This window comes from Mauremys reevesii, linkage group 4 (genome assembly GCF_016161935.1).
Source record: "Mauremys reevesii isolate NIE-2019 linkage group 4, ASM1616193v1, whole genome shotgun sequence".
Classification (NCBI taxonomy): domain Eukaryota; kingdom Metazoa; phylum Chordata; order Testudines; family Geoemydidae; genus Mauremys; species Mauremys reevesii.
Genome location: NC_052626.1, coordinates 68,143,301 through 68,158,140, shown reverse-complemented (window position 1 = coordinate 68,158,140; position 14,840 = coordinate 68,143,301). Strand labels below are relative to the sequence as shown.

Sequence of the window (14,840 nt, the reverse complement as noted above, 5' to 3'; positions counted from 1 at the left end):
GAGAATTCTCTTGTGCTCGGAGTTCTGGACCATGTCTTTTTGTAATGAACTCAAAAATTCTCTCTTATACCCCTCCACTGTAAACCTGCAATAGCACAATCCAAGTGCAATTATTTCCATAGCCTAGGGCACCTAATTTGCAAAATGATTCTATATGCTGAAATATATTTAGCGATCACTATGCCCAGAAGGCTTTTTATAGATATATATTAAAAAATACCAAAACATCCATGTATAAAACACTTCTAACCTTCCTCCCTATATGTACTAGAGGGCTAGGGAGGAGGGTCAAGTGAAGGTAAGTGCAACTGCCTCAGGCCTAAACTGTCTGAATATTTGAGATTTGCTATGTTTAAAGGTGCATTCCAGCATCTTTTCTAAGGAAGCAAACAATGATTTTAAGCTAAAATGGAATAAAATCCCTCGAGCAAGCTTAATTCAGGAATGTGAGGGTACAGTACCAGCGGCAAGGGGGAGTCACTACAAAAAGGAAGGAATAGCCTAGACTACTTTGCACTAATATTGCACTTTTCATCCAAGGACCTCAAAGGTCTTCAAAAACATTAATGAACCCTCACAACTCCCTGTGACATGGCTATTACTGTTCCCATGCTACAGATGGGGAAACTGAGGTACTGAAGACCACTCATCCCCCATGTAACTCAGTGGAATCACACCAAGGCTGCATTTGTCTCAGAGAAAGTAAATAACTCTCACAAGGTCAAAGAGCAAGTCAGTGATGTGGCAAGGTAGGGATACCTAATTTAGGCCTGGTGCAACTGTTGATTTCAATACAGTTGCAGTTAAATTAAAATCAGAGCATTGGTGGCTCAGTGGTAAAATTCTTGCTTCCCACACAGGAGACGTGGGTTCAATTCCTGGCCAAAGCAACATATGCACGAGAGCTAAAATTGTCTCTAACAGTCCTGATTCCCCACTTTAACCACAGGGCAACACAGAGAGTCATTTTACTTCTGTGTATTTGAGAAATCAGGGTTTTAAAGAGGGGAAGGGAGCAAATCAACAAATGGTCTCAAAGTCCTTCTCAGATATCATAGGGGAGAAATTTGGAGGTGTTAACATGCAGGTTGCTTCTGCTTGAATTTCTTTAGTTAAAGTTAAAGATGTGGAGAGATGTTTTAGGGAAGAGCATGTGTGGTAGTAGAAAATGAAAGCAGAGTGGGTCTGAAGTCCTAGAAACACTCTCTCTACTGTCCAATGGACAGCAGCACATGGAAACTGCTACTTAACAATGGCCTGGTTTACACTACGAGTTTATTTCGAATTTAGCAGCGTTAAACCTAATTAATGCTGCACCCGTCCACACAATGAAGCCCTTTATTTTGATATAAAGGCCTCTTAATATCGATATCTGTACTCCTCCCCAACGAGAGGAGTAGCACTGAAATTGGTATTGCCATTTCGGATTAGGGTTAATGTGGCCACAATTCAACAGTATTGGCCTCCGGGTGCTATCCCACAGTGCACCATTGTGACCGCTCTGGACAGCAATCTGAACTCGGATGCACTGGCCAGGTAGACAGGAAAAGCCCCACGAACTTTTGAATTTCATTTCCTGTTTGCCCAGGGTGAAGTGCTGATCAGCACAGGTGACCATGCAGTCCCAGAATCAAAAAAGAGCTTCAGCATGGACCGTACGGGAGATACTGAAGCTGATCTCTGTATGGGGAGATGAATCTGTTCTATCAGAGCTCCGTTCTAATAGACGAAATGCCAAAACATTTGAAAAAATCTCCAAGGCTATGATGGACAGAGGCCACAACAGGGACTCAACACAGTGCTGCGTGAAACTTAAGGAGCTGAGACAAGCGTACCAGAAAGCCAAAGAATCAAATGGACACTCACGGAGGGAGGGAGGGGCGACTGACAACTGTAGCTATCCCACAGTTCCCGCACTCTCTGAAAACTATTTGAATTCTTGGCTGAGTTCCCAAAGCCTGAAGGGTCAAAAATATTGTCATGGGTGGTTCGAGGTATATGTCGTCAGTCCACCCCACCCCCCGTGAAAGCAAAGGGCTGGGGCCGGAGATGAGGAGTTTGGGGTGTAGGAGGGGGCTCCAGGCTGGAACAGGGGGTTGCGGTGTGGGAGAGGGTACAGGCTGGGGGTGCAAGCTCAGGAGTGGGGCCAGAAATGAGGGGTACAGGATGTGGGAGGAGGCTCCAGGCTGGGACAGAGGGTTGGTGTGTGGGGGGGTGAGGGCTCTCTTTGGGGGTGCGGGCTCTGGGATGGGGCCAGAGATGAGGGTTTTGGAGTGTGGGAGGGGGCTCTGGGTTGGGACAGGATTGGGGTGTGGGAGAGGGTATGGGCTGGGCTGCGGGCTCTGGAGTGGGGCCAGAAATGAGGGACTCATCATGCAGGAGGGGGCTCCAAGCTGGGGCAGGGAGTTAGGGTACAGGGGGATGAGGGCTCTGGCTGGGCGTGCGGCCAGGGATGAGGATTTTGGGGTGCGGGAGGGGGCTCATGGCTGAGGCAGGGGGTTGGGGTGTGGGAGCGGGCAAGAGCAACAGCTGGCGGGGGCCAGGAGTGAGTGATTTGGGGTGTAGAAGAGGGCTTCAGGCTGAGGGATTCGAAGTGTGGGAGGGGGCTCAGGGCTGGGGCATGGGGTTGGGGTGCAGGAAGGAGTTTGGGGTGTGGGCTCCAGCTTGGCAGCACTTACCTCAAGTGGTTCCCAGAAGCGGCTGGCATGTCCGGCTCCTAGGTGGAGGGGAGGCCAGGCAACTCCCTGTGCTGCCCCTGCCTGCAGGTGCCGCCCCTACAACTCCCATTGGCCACGGTTCCCGGCCAATGGGAGCTGAAGAGTCGGGGCGGCGGCAGCCTGTGGAGCCCCTGTGGCTGCCCCTGGGCCTAGGAGCTAGAGGGAGATGCCGGGAGCCGTGCAGAGCCAGGTGGGGAGCCTGCCTTCTCCACTGCAATACCAAGCAGACTTTTAACAGCCCGGACAGTGGTGCTGAACTGAACCACAAAGATCCCTTTTCGACCAGGCGTTCCCGATGCCTCGCAACCCTAGAGACACTTGCAATTGCAGTCTGCTTAGAGCAACAAGTTCAAACAAAGATTAAAGGGATATGGGAATTTCTGTACAGCTCAGGTAGAATATATTAACCTGCCTCTTTCATCTTCAAGGATCCCAGAGCACTTTATAGATGTCTATATAGGGGTTGCTTTCCCAATGCTGAAATGCAGCCACCCCGGGCTAGAATGCAGTGGCCACCCTGGCCTGGCCCACAATAGTGTGGAGTCCATTACAGTAGGAACAGGAGGAATAATGTGTCCTGTTAAAACTACAGGGGAAATGGTGGTTGTGTGTGTGCAGTAATCATTGGTGTTAGAGTTTGGTGCCCTAAGTCACCCAGTCTGTCCCCCAGGAGAACAGCAATACAACTTTGTGATATTTTAATAATGCTCTACATTTCTCTAGTGATCTCCAGCTGAGGATTTCCAAGTGCTCTACATACCTTCATTAATTTAACCTCACAACAAGGGCACTTTTAAGCAACGCTCTTCCAACTTCCCAAATTAAAGAGAGGCACACAATGCATTTGTATGGAGGTAATTTATGATCCTGGTAAAAATGCAGTGAATCCCATGGGCGCTGACTTCCCTGCTTTCCCCTGGGTGCTCAACCCCCGCCCCCTCTACTGCTGTCCCCACACCCACTCCATGCAGCCCCGCCTCTCTTCACCCCTGTCCCACCCCCATTCCAACCCCTTCCGCAAAGTCCCCGCCCCAACTTCACCCCCTCCCTGCCCCATTCCAACTCCTTCCCCAATCCCTGCCCCGGCCCTGTCTCTTCCCTGCCTCCTCCCCTGAGCCCGCCATGTTCCTGCTCCTCCGTGTTCCTGCTTCTCCCCGCCCCTCCCCGCATGCCACCAAACAGCTGTTTGGCAGTGGCTGGGCAGGAAACACTGAGAGGTAGGGGTGGGGGAGGAGGAGGAGGTGGGGCGGGGGTGAGGGGAGCTTGGCTGGTGGGGGATGCAGAGCAGTCACTAATTTTTCCCTATGGTCGGCGCGTATGGTGAACCCTGCCTCCTGAGAGCACAAGGGCAGAAACAATATGACTGTTCTGGATTCCTTGGAATGAATGCTCTCTCAAGAGCAGCTCCTCTTGTGCTTTCGTTTGTTTTCCCTTCTCCAAAATCCACCACCATTTGATAAAGTCTCTTGTTGCAATCAGACTTAGGGCCAAATCCTGCTTGCTTCACTCATGCAGGAAAAGCGACAAGAAGGAAAAGGCCAGTGCACTTGTGACTCAGCAGCTGATCCAGATTGGGCTTAGAAGATGGGCCCTACATGGGAGGGAGACCTGGTGAATCAGAGCTGCCTTAGAGTTCAGATGGAGTCAGTCAGAAAACAAAGGCAGGTGAGAGCTGCCTCAGAGGTCCCTGAAGGAGTACAGGAAGGAAGGGGTAGGTGAGAGTTTCCTGAGCACATGAGAGAGACAGGAGGAGCAGCAGAGTGGTGCCCTGGAGGGGGGGGAATCTGCAGTGAGCAGAAGGCTCTGCAGGCCCTCCCTGGTAAGAGGGAGGAGTTGCCAGGAAGCCAGTAGAGGGACAGGCAGGCTTGCTCGTCTTCCTGAGCCAGAGAGCCAAGGCCAGAGAATGCAGAAGAGGGCTGAAGGCTAAGAGCAGCAGAGGGAGATGCCTGCTGGCTCTTTGAGCTGGAGGGCCAGAGAGAACTGAAGGCTGGGGTGAGGGATGCTGGAATAATACATGGGAGGTGAGTGGGGTGAGAGGTGCTGGAGCTGCAGAGAACCTGAGTGTGGTGACGGATGTTGGAGCTGTACGTTGATGGCATAGGCGGCTGGTGATCCGGCTGCTGGGGGAGGCAAGCCCCCAGCCCCTCCCCTTCTGCCTGAGGCCCTGCCCCTCCTCCTCCCTGTTAGCCCCCCAGGCCCCAGAAGAGCCAAGGGCCCTAGCGCTGGGCGGCACGGCCAGGACAGCCCCTGCCCTGGAGCACCTCACGGTGCGGCAGCAGTGCCCCAAGCACCAGGCGGCAGGGCAGTGCGGTCCCAGGGCCAGCTGCCTCAAGTCCCCGCGACAAGCCGTCCAGCCCCTGGGAATGGCAGGAGGGGGACTGAGGGCATTGCATGGGCGTGGCCACTCCAGGCTGTTTGGGTGGGCACAGCCTCTCCTAGCCTATGATACCCGCCGCCCATGGTTGATGGACTCTTTTGGGGGGGGTTGATTTGTTATGGTTTATATGCACAGATCTTTCTGCTGTAATAAATGAACCCTGCAAGGGCTATTTATACCCAGAAAGACCGTTTAGACTATTTTTAGGGAGCCACTGAAGGAGAAACTGAGACAAGCACATTGTTAGTGCTGCAGCTTGATGCAGGAGGGCGCCCTGGTCAAGGGCTGCCATAGGACACCCAGTAAAGTCAGTGGAGCAATTCTCATGAGTAAGGCAAGCAGGAAGAGCCCTTGGGTAAAATCCTGGCCCCATTGAAGTCAGTGGCAAAACTCCTATTGATTTCAGTGGGGTTAGAATTACACCAGTTATTCTCTTAAGTGCATGTAAAGTGCCATCCACAACAGTGCTGCCTTTCAACAATGCCCCACACAAGTGAAGAGATTGACCAGAAATAGTTCACTGGAGTTTGAAAGGGGCATGTCAAGCAGGCAGACAGTTACTTCACACACGCTCTCCATTACATGGCTCTGCTCCTTGCAGGGCCTAATGGTGCAGTCCTTTAACACGTGCAGCTCCCCTTTCTGTCTCTATGAGACAGCAAGATCCCACTTGTTTACCCTTCAGCATCAAAGCACACTCATAATTTACTGCTAGAGAGTGGCCGGGATGTTAGTTCAGCATGTTACAAAGATAAGGGCCTGTTGGGAAGTTGTGATCTATATCTAACCTCCCCCTAAGGTTCAAGAGGGTTCTGATCTGCAGTTCAGTTTCTGATCCATCTCTAGTTACCTTGGAAGCCCAATAATGCAGATTTCCAACCCAGACCAAATTTTAAACAACATTTAAAGCTACATGTTCCCTTTTTCATGGGAGCAGAGTCTCATGTCTCACAAGAGCTTGTGCTTACAGCAAAGTCATCATGGATTATGAGTGCACAATGGCCATTTTTTTTAAAAAAGCAAGAATCTGAGAAGGCCCCTGGATTCTTTACTGGAATTAGCCCTTCCTTTATGAATTCCAGAGTTAAATGTTGTAAATGTGATTCGCATACTCCTTCCCCACACCCAAGAAGAGAGATCTGCTGGACACGTGCTGAGCAGAACAAGGGAAGATGTGGTGTGAGTCAGGAGCCTGGAAGGCTGAAAAGAATAGATGGGAGAGAGCTATGCAGCCTTCAGTCTTTGTAAGATTTACTGCCTTTGCCTCTTGCAAAGACCTTGTGTGCTTGTGCGTGTGTCCGTGTCCAGGGCAGGCAGTAAACAAGAACTTGGAAGGGGGAAGGAAGCCAAGAGAAAGTCAGGCATATTAGTCACACAGCTGCATTTCCTGTCAAAGGACCCCAGTTGAGTAATCACTCAAGATACGCTGGTTGGTTTTTCCCCTATTTTAGTTTATTTGAGCCTGCCAATATCTTTTGTAATTTTTTTTAATCAGCCTCAAAGGGGAAAATGAAGAAGAAACAGACACAACTTTTCAGATTTTCTTTCTCTTTTAATTAACTGAATGCTCTTTAGTCACTTTTCAAGAATGTGAGCAGTGCAAGGTAGATCTGGGCCAAAGCATGTTCCACATGAGACAGGTCTGATGTTTCCAGGATATATATTTACAGCGGGGACTGGGCATCAGGACTCCTGCATTCTGTTTCCAGCTGCTGACACTGACTCCCTCTGTTCAAGCCATATATCGGTTTCTCCATAACTCAGTTTAGCCGTATGAAAAATGCACCTTTAATACCTAACTCAAAATGGTGGTGTGAGTCTTAATTAATTAATGTTTCTAAAGAACATTGGGGTATTTTGATGAAAGGTGCTGTAGAAGTGCAAGTATTTTTCTAAGGGAAAATTGAAAGAAGAGTCCAGCTGGTGGTTAGTAGAGATTGCAATGAGACCACAGTTCCACTTCATGGATTTTAATTAAACAGTAGAGCATTCCTGTGAACAGATTTTAAGAGAAGTGGTTAAGTGGCGTAAGAGTAATGGCATCAGATTAAGGAAAGAAAAACTTGCTGACATTTAGTGCCATTAAACTATGGAATAATGTTCCAAAGGAAGTGATGGAAGCATGATCTCTTGAGACATTCAAAATTAGACAAAACACTAGCAGACATACGATAGGGAACACTCATGTAATATTAAGAAAAAGACTAGATCTAATACTGTAAGGCTTTTCCAGTGCTAGATTCTGTGATTAAAAAGATACTGGCTCTAGCAATGTGATACCCATGTCAGGAAGATGTATTCACAAAGCCCATGAAGAAATGAATGCCTAAAATGTTGCATTTTTCCCAGTGTTTGCAAAGAGAGTGCCTCATTTCTCAACAAATATAATATCAGAATGATAAAGCCCACGTTATACAGGCCACCTACGAAAAATCCATGAGCCTACTTAAAGACCTATGCCAGCCAGTGGCTTATATCCCTGGCTGTAGGTCTGACTAGGTGACCCTTTGAAAATGACTGTGAAGGGGAAAAAAAATCTGTTTGGGTGGCTATATAAATATAAAGTTGATCATTGTAACTTAAAATGTATAATAACACAGCTTCATATGCTGCATGAGGAATGAAATTTACATTTGTGTGTAAATTAGTAGTAATCTCAGATGTTAGTGGTATCTCAGATGTGTAATGTTTCCAAACCACAGTTTACGAGTAAATGTGATGTAAACAGCTTTCTCAGCCAGTAAAATTGTATAAACTCAACTGAATGTCAGATTTATACAGATTTACTGTTAAAGGAACGTTGAAAGATTGTTTACATACATTTTGTAAAGTGATTTAAAATTTTCTTTTGTACATATTTATAGTGCACTGAAAATGAGACACTTATGAATCATGGCACAAATATTGAAAATTCCCCATTTAAATTGTGCCTGCAAAATCTGCACTCTCAACTTTTCTGTGAGCAAACCCTAAAAGCGGCAGTATGTTCATTCTAACAGGTATTTACATCTGTAATGACTTGTTTTGTGAGGGCAAATGGTCTTTTCACCCTCACAGTGGATATGTGTGTATATTTTGTAGGCACTGTTTAGGTGCACTATATTTGGCTCCATGTGTGAATTAATATAAATCACTGTGGATTGCCACGTACACGCAGGGGCGAAAGAAAATGCAGGCCTGTTATTTACCAGGCTGCACGTGGCAATAAACTATATTGGTAAGGGATGCAAGGAGAGTATGGGCCACGATGCAAACTGCAGACACACACACACAACTAAAATTAATCAATTTAAAGTTTTATTGGGGATAATTACAAGGGGTAAGGGAGCAGCGTATGATTAACTAATAGAGTTAATGAAACTTAAAACACACAATGACTAAATATCTACTAACAATATTTATAAACAAAGATGCAGCATTTAGTAATAACTGATACTTACAAATACAAACCAACGCATAACGACCGGCAAACGTAGAAACTCTGTTTGAAACACGTGAGCTGTGAGAGGGGCTTCGAGGTGATCAGGCTCGGTTACGGGTGTACACAGGATACACAGGATTCGTTTTTCTTTCTCCTCTCCCTGCCTGCACATGGGAGGCAGGCCTATAAAGTACCAACTATGACATCATAGAAGTGTCATAGGGGACGGGCCCAAAACCTCTTTTGTGTTCGTTTTTGATTGGCACAAGCAAAGTTTACACCAAGTAGGGGAGCAGGTGCCTTAAAGTCTGGCTTCGCCCCCAAAAGGTGAGGAAATGCATATTGCCTTAGAATGCGTTCAACACTGAATGACAAAAGAAGAGGCCAGGGCAATACCGGTATGGGCAAGTTTTACAGGATGCAGACAGGAACTCATCTCAACAATCACCAGTTTGCTAGTGCAGTGTAAACTTTGTAAATTTTCCTTTTTTTATGCAGTGTGATGTGTGAATCTTCCTTATGTTCGTTATATGTACTTACAAGGTTCAAATAACTGTAATACCTAATATACCAGAATCAAGTATACTAAGAGTGAATTAATACTTAGCATTTTCAAATCAGCATATAAACAATAACTAATTCTGCCTATCTGCTGACCTACCTATTTATCTTAGGTACTTATGTGGCTCCCCTCACCATAGTATCTGAGCATCTCACCTTCATGTATTTATCTTCACAATACCCCTATGAGGTAGGGAAGCGCTATTATCCCCCATTTTACAAATGGGGAACTGAGGCACTGAGCACCTAAGTGACTTGCCCAAAGTCACACAGGAAATACGTGGTCTCCTAACTCACCCATGAGGCTGGCAAGAATTACCCTCCCAATTTTACAGATGGGGAAACTGAGACATGGAGAAATTAAGTGATGTCCCCAAGGTCAAATAGTATCAGAAGTAGAATTAGGATTCAAGACTTAGATTCCTAACCCCTCACTTAAAGTACTAGACTGCTCTCTCGCTCTCTCTCTCCATCAGTGAAATAATCACATCTGGTATAGTGAGCAGCAGTCAATGCTGTGTTAATGTAGTGGTTATGTGATGTACCTAGAGGGGAATTAGAAAAATAAGTGCTTTATTGAGAAGCTAAATCAACTGGGGAAGCAGCATGGTGGGCAGTGGATTTGGACTCTTGGGATCTTCGCAGCCCTGCATTTGGTCTACTATGTGAAATTTGACAAGTTACTTCACTTCTATATGCCTCAGTTTTCCCATCTGTAAAATAAGGATGATCCTAATACTGACATGCTTTGAGATCTGTGGATAAAATTTGCTATATTGTTCTGCTCCAACTCCCATTAAAGACAATGGAATGATTCTCAACAAATTTACTGAATCAGGCCCTACAAAATTAAGTATTATTATTATTATTATTTTATTAGCTCCATGAGCAAGAGCGCTAGTGTTGTCATTAAAATGGTTTCCGAAACTCTAGACATGCAACTCTCCAGGCACCATATCAAGTGAAAACACACAATCAGTGAAACACAAGTTCGAAACAGTGCTTCATCAGACCAATCTGTAAGTGGCTAATCAATGACCCTAAAGAAAGGAAACTATTGCCTAGAAACATCTAATAGCTGAACATTTCTTTCATGGATATCAAACACACCACAATCCACACCTGCCAATGCACAACCAACTATACCGGCATTTCAAAGATGTGAAGACATAATTTTTATAGTGGGTGGGGAGGAAAAGGGAACAACCAAATTACTTAAGGACACTAGAGTCTGATAGCTCTTATACAACTCAGAATAGAACTAGATGAAATAAAAACTCCAAGAGGGTCTTAAATCTTTTAAGTTTTCAATCATCACATCCTTTAAACAGCAGGACAGGAAATGGGGAGAGCCATTAGAGTTTTCCCATTTTATTGTTTCTACTTTCTGTGATAACGTTGGGAACTCTCCCTCTTGAACTAGGAGTGGTTGGTAAGAAAATTCCACACTAGTGAGAGCCATATGCTGGCAGAGGATCTTTTGCTAGAGCCACTACCATAGGCACTAGAAGTAGGAGTGTGGAGGGTGCTGCAGCACCCCCTGGTTTTATGCAGGGTCCCAGCTGCCGGCTGCACATGCAGGGTCCCAGCTGCCGGCCCCACACCCGGGATTCCGTTCCCAGCCCTGCACGCAGGGTCCTGCCTCACAGCCCTGCGCCTGGGGTTCCATTCCCAGCCGTGCACGTGGGATCCTGGCTGCTGGCCCTGTGCCTGGGGTTCTGTTCCCAGCTGTGCACACGGGGTCCCAGCCACCTTACCCCTCCTGGAGACACGGCCCTGCTCCCGGCCTCAGCTCAGGGGAAGTGGGGGGTGGAGGTAAAAAGTTTGGGGATAGTTTTGCTGGCTTCGGCACCCCCACTATAAAAAGCGTTCCAGCGCCACTGACCACTACAGTGCTCCCGTGCAAGAGGGCACTAGGGTTGCAGCTAGGCACTGGATGTTCTGCACCCCTTCCACCTTAAAGACAGGCCCCACACCAGTATTGGATATGCCCACCATAAGGAGGGGAGGATAGGAAACTGAATGGGGGATTTGGAGGGTGATCCTACAAGCTACTTGATGTAGATTGGCAGCTGCAGAGAGGCCTCAGAACTGGAGTTCCTTTCCTCCAAAATCAGTGTAGGATTGCCACATAAAGTCAGATTATGTGCAGGCTTCAAGAATTTCATTTCCAGAGCAAATATGACTGGCAAAGGGTTAACTTGACTAATGGCGACACATCTGTGAAAATGGAGAGGGTTGAATGCAGCTCCTGAGCCTTAATAAAATGCAGGTGTTTTTATAGTTACTTAAAAAAAAAAACCAGCCTCGTACTGCTGCAAGCATGTAAAAACAAGTACCTAATGCCGTGGAAAAAATGTACTATTGGATAATGAGAGAGAAGTTTGGAAAGGCAGCAATGGGTTGTGCTAGGGGGTTGTGAGGAATGCAGCAGTCACTGGTTGTGGTCTACCTTAAAGTTCAGAGAGAAAAAAAACACATAAATCTTCTAAGAACAGCTCCTCTGACCACATGAATTTGGCCTCCAGTGTATTATACCAGGGATTAACTTTTGACATTTTCCTCACAGTCACTGTGGCCCCTGTCCCTCAATCTCTCCCTCCAGATTATTTGAGACCTAGTTTATTTTTAATGGATCTTATAAGCAGGGCCGGCTCTAGCATTTTTGCCACCCCAAGCAGCAAAAAAAAAAAAAAAAAAAAGGCTACATTCGCGATCAGCGGCAGCTCTACTGCCGCTGCTTCTACGGCAGCAATTCGGCAGCAGGTCCTTCGCTCAGAGAGGGAGTGACAGCCCCGCTGCCGAATGGCCGCACGTGCCACCCCTCTCTTCATTGGCTGCCCCAGGCACCTGCTTGCTACGCTGGTGCCTGTAGCCGGCCCTGCTTATAAGGAACATACATAGCATGTACACACATCCTATATGCACAAATACTGTATACACACATATTCTCTTGTCTGTTTGGTGTAAGGCTGCCTTGCAGGAGGAGGCGTTATTAAAATTATAGGACAAACTAGGTAAAAGAACTTTTAAAATACATAATTTTTTTCTCTCTTTGTGCACACCTCAACTCCTCCACGCCCTGCAAAACAGTGTGGAGAACACTTATGAAACACATTGGTTTGAGTGCCTACAATTGTATTAGAGGAGACGGGTCTGGTCTCAGGGACTGAACCTTGTGTTTAACCTGATCGTCAGTCAAATCAAAAAGAGGAAATTATTATTATTATTATTATTATTTATTTGTCTTACTGTAGCATCTAGGAGCCCTAGTTATGGACCAGCACCCATTTTGCGAGGTGTTGTACAAACACAGAACAAAAAGAGTTTACAATCTAAGTCTGAGATAAGATGGATACAGACAGGGTAGTATAAGTAAACAATGAGACAGTATTAGTCAGCATGATAGGCAATAGTCTATGCACACCAGCAGCCTCATCATTGTCAGGTTTTTTGCAATCAGTCATCACGGCAAAGGAGAGTTTTGAGAAGGGATTTGAAGGCGGATAATAAGGTGGCTTTGCGAGAAGTAGAACACAAAGACTTGGGGAAGCCAGGATCCATTCATAGTGCCTGCCCATGGTATTGAGGCTTGGTGGGAGCAAGCCTCATCCTCATGGAGTAGTTCCATGAGTAGTACCATTGAGATGGCTAAGGATTTTTTGGTACCGATACAATGAAAGTCATGGCACAATGTAACAGCCTCCATGAAAACTCAGCCTCTTGGAGAGAAAAGGTACAATGATCAGATTGAGCACAGCTTTTATGATACTGGTGTCCTTCCACTTGTGGAACAGAAGGAAATAACTATTCTCCCTCTTCTGTTACTACAGCAGAGAGAGGAATACCTTTGGGGATTTGCTGTGGGGTATTTGGTGTAAGAAGTTACACAACAGCATTTTAGCAGAGGATACAAAAGCACCAGCAAAACTAGATAACCTGCCAATCCATTCATTAGAGGGCCTGCAGCTACCATTTCAAGGAAGATGAAGCAGTAATAAATACTGAACAAAGCAAGTTAATCTGTGCCCAGAAACATTTAAAAAGTAAAGGAAAATGAAATCAGAGTGGCTGCATTAGCTCATGCCAGCTCTTGTTACAATGGGAGCAGAATTCTCCCTTATGACAGTATGAGCAAAAAAACCCAACCAACCCTCTCAAAAATCACACCCAAACTAGCCCATTCTTGACATGTTATCACGGTGTAGTGTGCATCTTTGCATCCATGACCTCATTCCAACAGGTCAAGGATAGTCCCCACCTGAGGTATCAGCAATGACGGACCGGAATATAAGGCTGTGGATAAAGAAGGGAGATGCATTCTTTCCTCGCTTTGACCTTCTATTATCTTCTCCACACTCATTGAAACATCTCCCTCCCTGACTTCCCACACCATCAAAAACTAAATTAACTTTAAGAAGCCATTTCTCCCAATGCAAATTTAAAAATAAAGGTCTATACTGCAATAGGGGGCCCAGTGGTAGAGCCCTTCATTAAGAGTACCTTAAAGATTCCCATCAAGACCCTGATCCAAAGCCCAGTAATGTCACTGCAAGTCTCCGGTGACTTCAGTGAGCGTTGGATCAGACCCCATTTGAAGGCCCTAACACAGAGACGGCTCAGTAAGCATCATCCCCTGCCCTTCTCCTCTCCTCCAGCACTCCCTACGATCCTGCCTTTTCTCTGGATTCTACTCTCAGGTATGGCTAATTTGTGCAGCTCTGTTCCTGTTTTGTCTAAGTAAGGACATTGGGATTTGGCTTATGGTCATAAAGGAAATATTCTCTAAGACTGCAAGTGGGACAGAATGCTTGAATGTTTAACAGGTATCCAAGTGCACAATAGTATCAATATGCTATGAGTGTAGAACCGTTATCACACTCCTCCCAGTCCCACTGTGTTCACCTTGCAATTGTTTGAGAATAGCTGAGATGGGTGAACAGGAGCACTGCTGCAGAGGCCTTCACCCCACAGCAGGGCAGAGAAAGGATGGCTGGATAGGAATGAATATGGTTCTGTTTGCTTTCCCTATCCCGTGCATTACTGTGGGCTATTTCCAAACATTTAATTAAAGCTTTGTCTGAATGCTCAACACAGAGATAGCTGTGTTTTCTTGAAATCACAACACAGGAGCACCAAAGAAAATACAAGAGTGTCACAGAAGGAGCCAGGAAAAGACAAATGAATAAAAAAGCATATCAATTGAAGAATACATTTCCCAGAATACAGCACTCAAAGGTCATGAGGTCACAGATGCTCAGCTGCTCATGCATATCCTCTATTCTCTCCGCTTGCGTGCTTGCCCCAGCGAGGACAAAGATTTAATGAGAATAGGGTTAGCTTTTGCAGTTCTCACCCTTCCTTAGCCCCTATATCCAAAAACCCCTTTGAAGATGGAATAGACACACATTGAACTAACCCAGTGCACAAGCACAATCTGGGGTTTTCTGAGCAGGTACAAAAGTACAAGGTGGCTGTTGTCCTCAAACTGCCCTTGATATAAACAAACCCATGGAATCAAAGACTCATCACATTTAGGAATGAAAAGGACTTTATTGCATTAGGATGTGTTGTCTGCCACTTCCCCCATCCACTGCCTCCTGGCCAATGCACTTGCTGGCAAACTTAATTTCTCAAATTTTGATACAGGTTTTGATTGAAAGTACATCTGCAGTAAAGTATGCATTAATGCCATAATTTTAATGGATCTATGCATCCTGAATGGGAGAAAGAAGGCATAACATTAACCAGTCTCACTCTAAAG

At 46.1% G+C, this 14,840-nt stretch overlaps 1 protein-coding gene across 19 annotated transcripts in view; it reads left to right on the top strand.

Moving 5' to 3' along the window:
* RAD51B (RAD51 paralog B) overlaps positions 1 to 14,840 on the top strand; it is a 723,435-nt gene that overhangs the window by 604,019 nt on the left and 104,576 nt on the right. The window contains exon 15 of one of the 19 annotated variants that reach the window (XM_039533724.1): positions 3,441 to 3,571. The exons of the other annotated variants lie outside the window; for them this stretch is intronic. The gene's annotated coding sequence lies outside the window, so the exon portion shown is untranslated. The remainder of the gene's footprint in view (positions 1 to 3,440; positions 3,572 to 14,840) is intronic. 19 annotated transcript variants of the gene reach the window in all.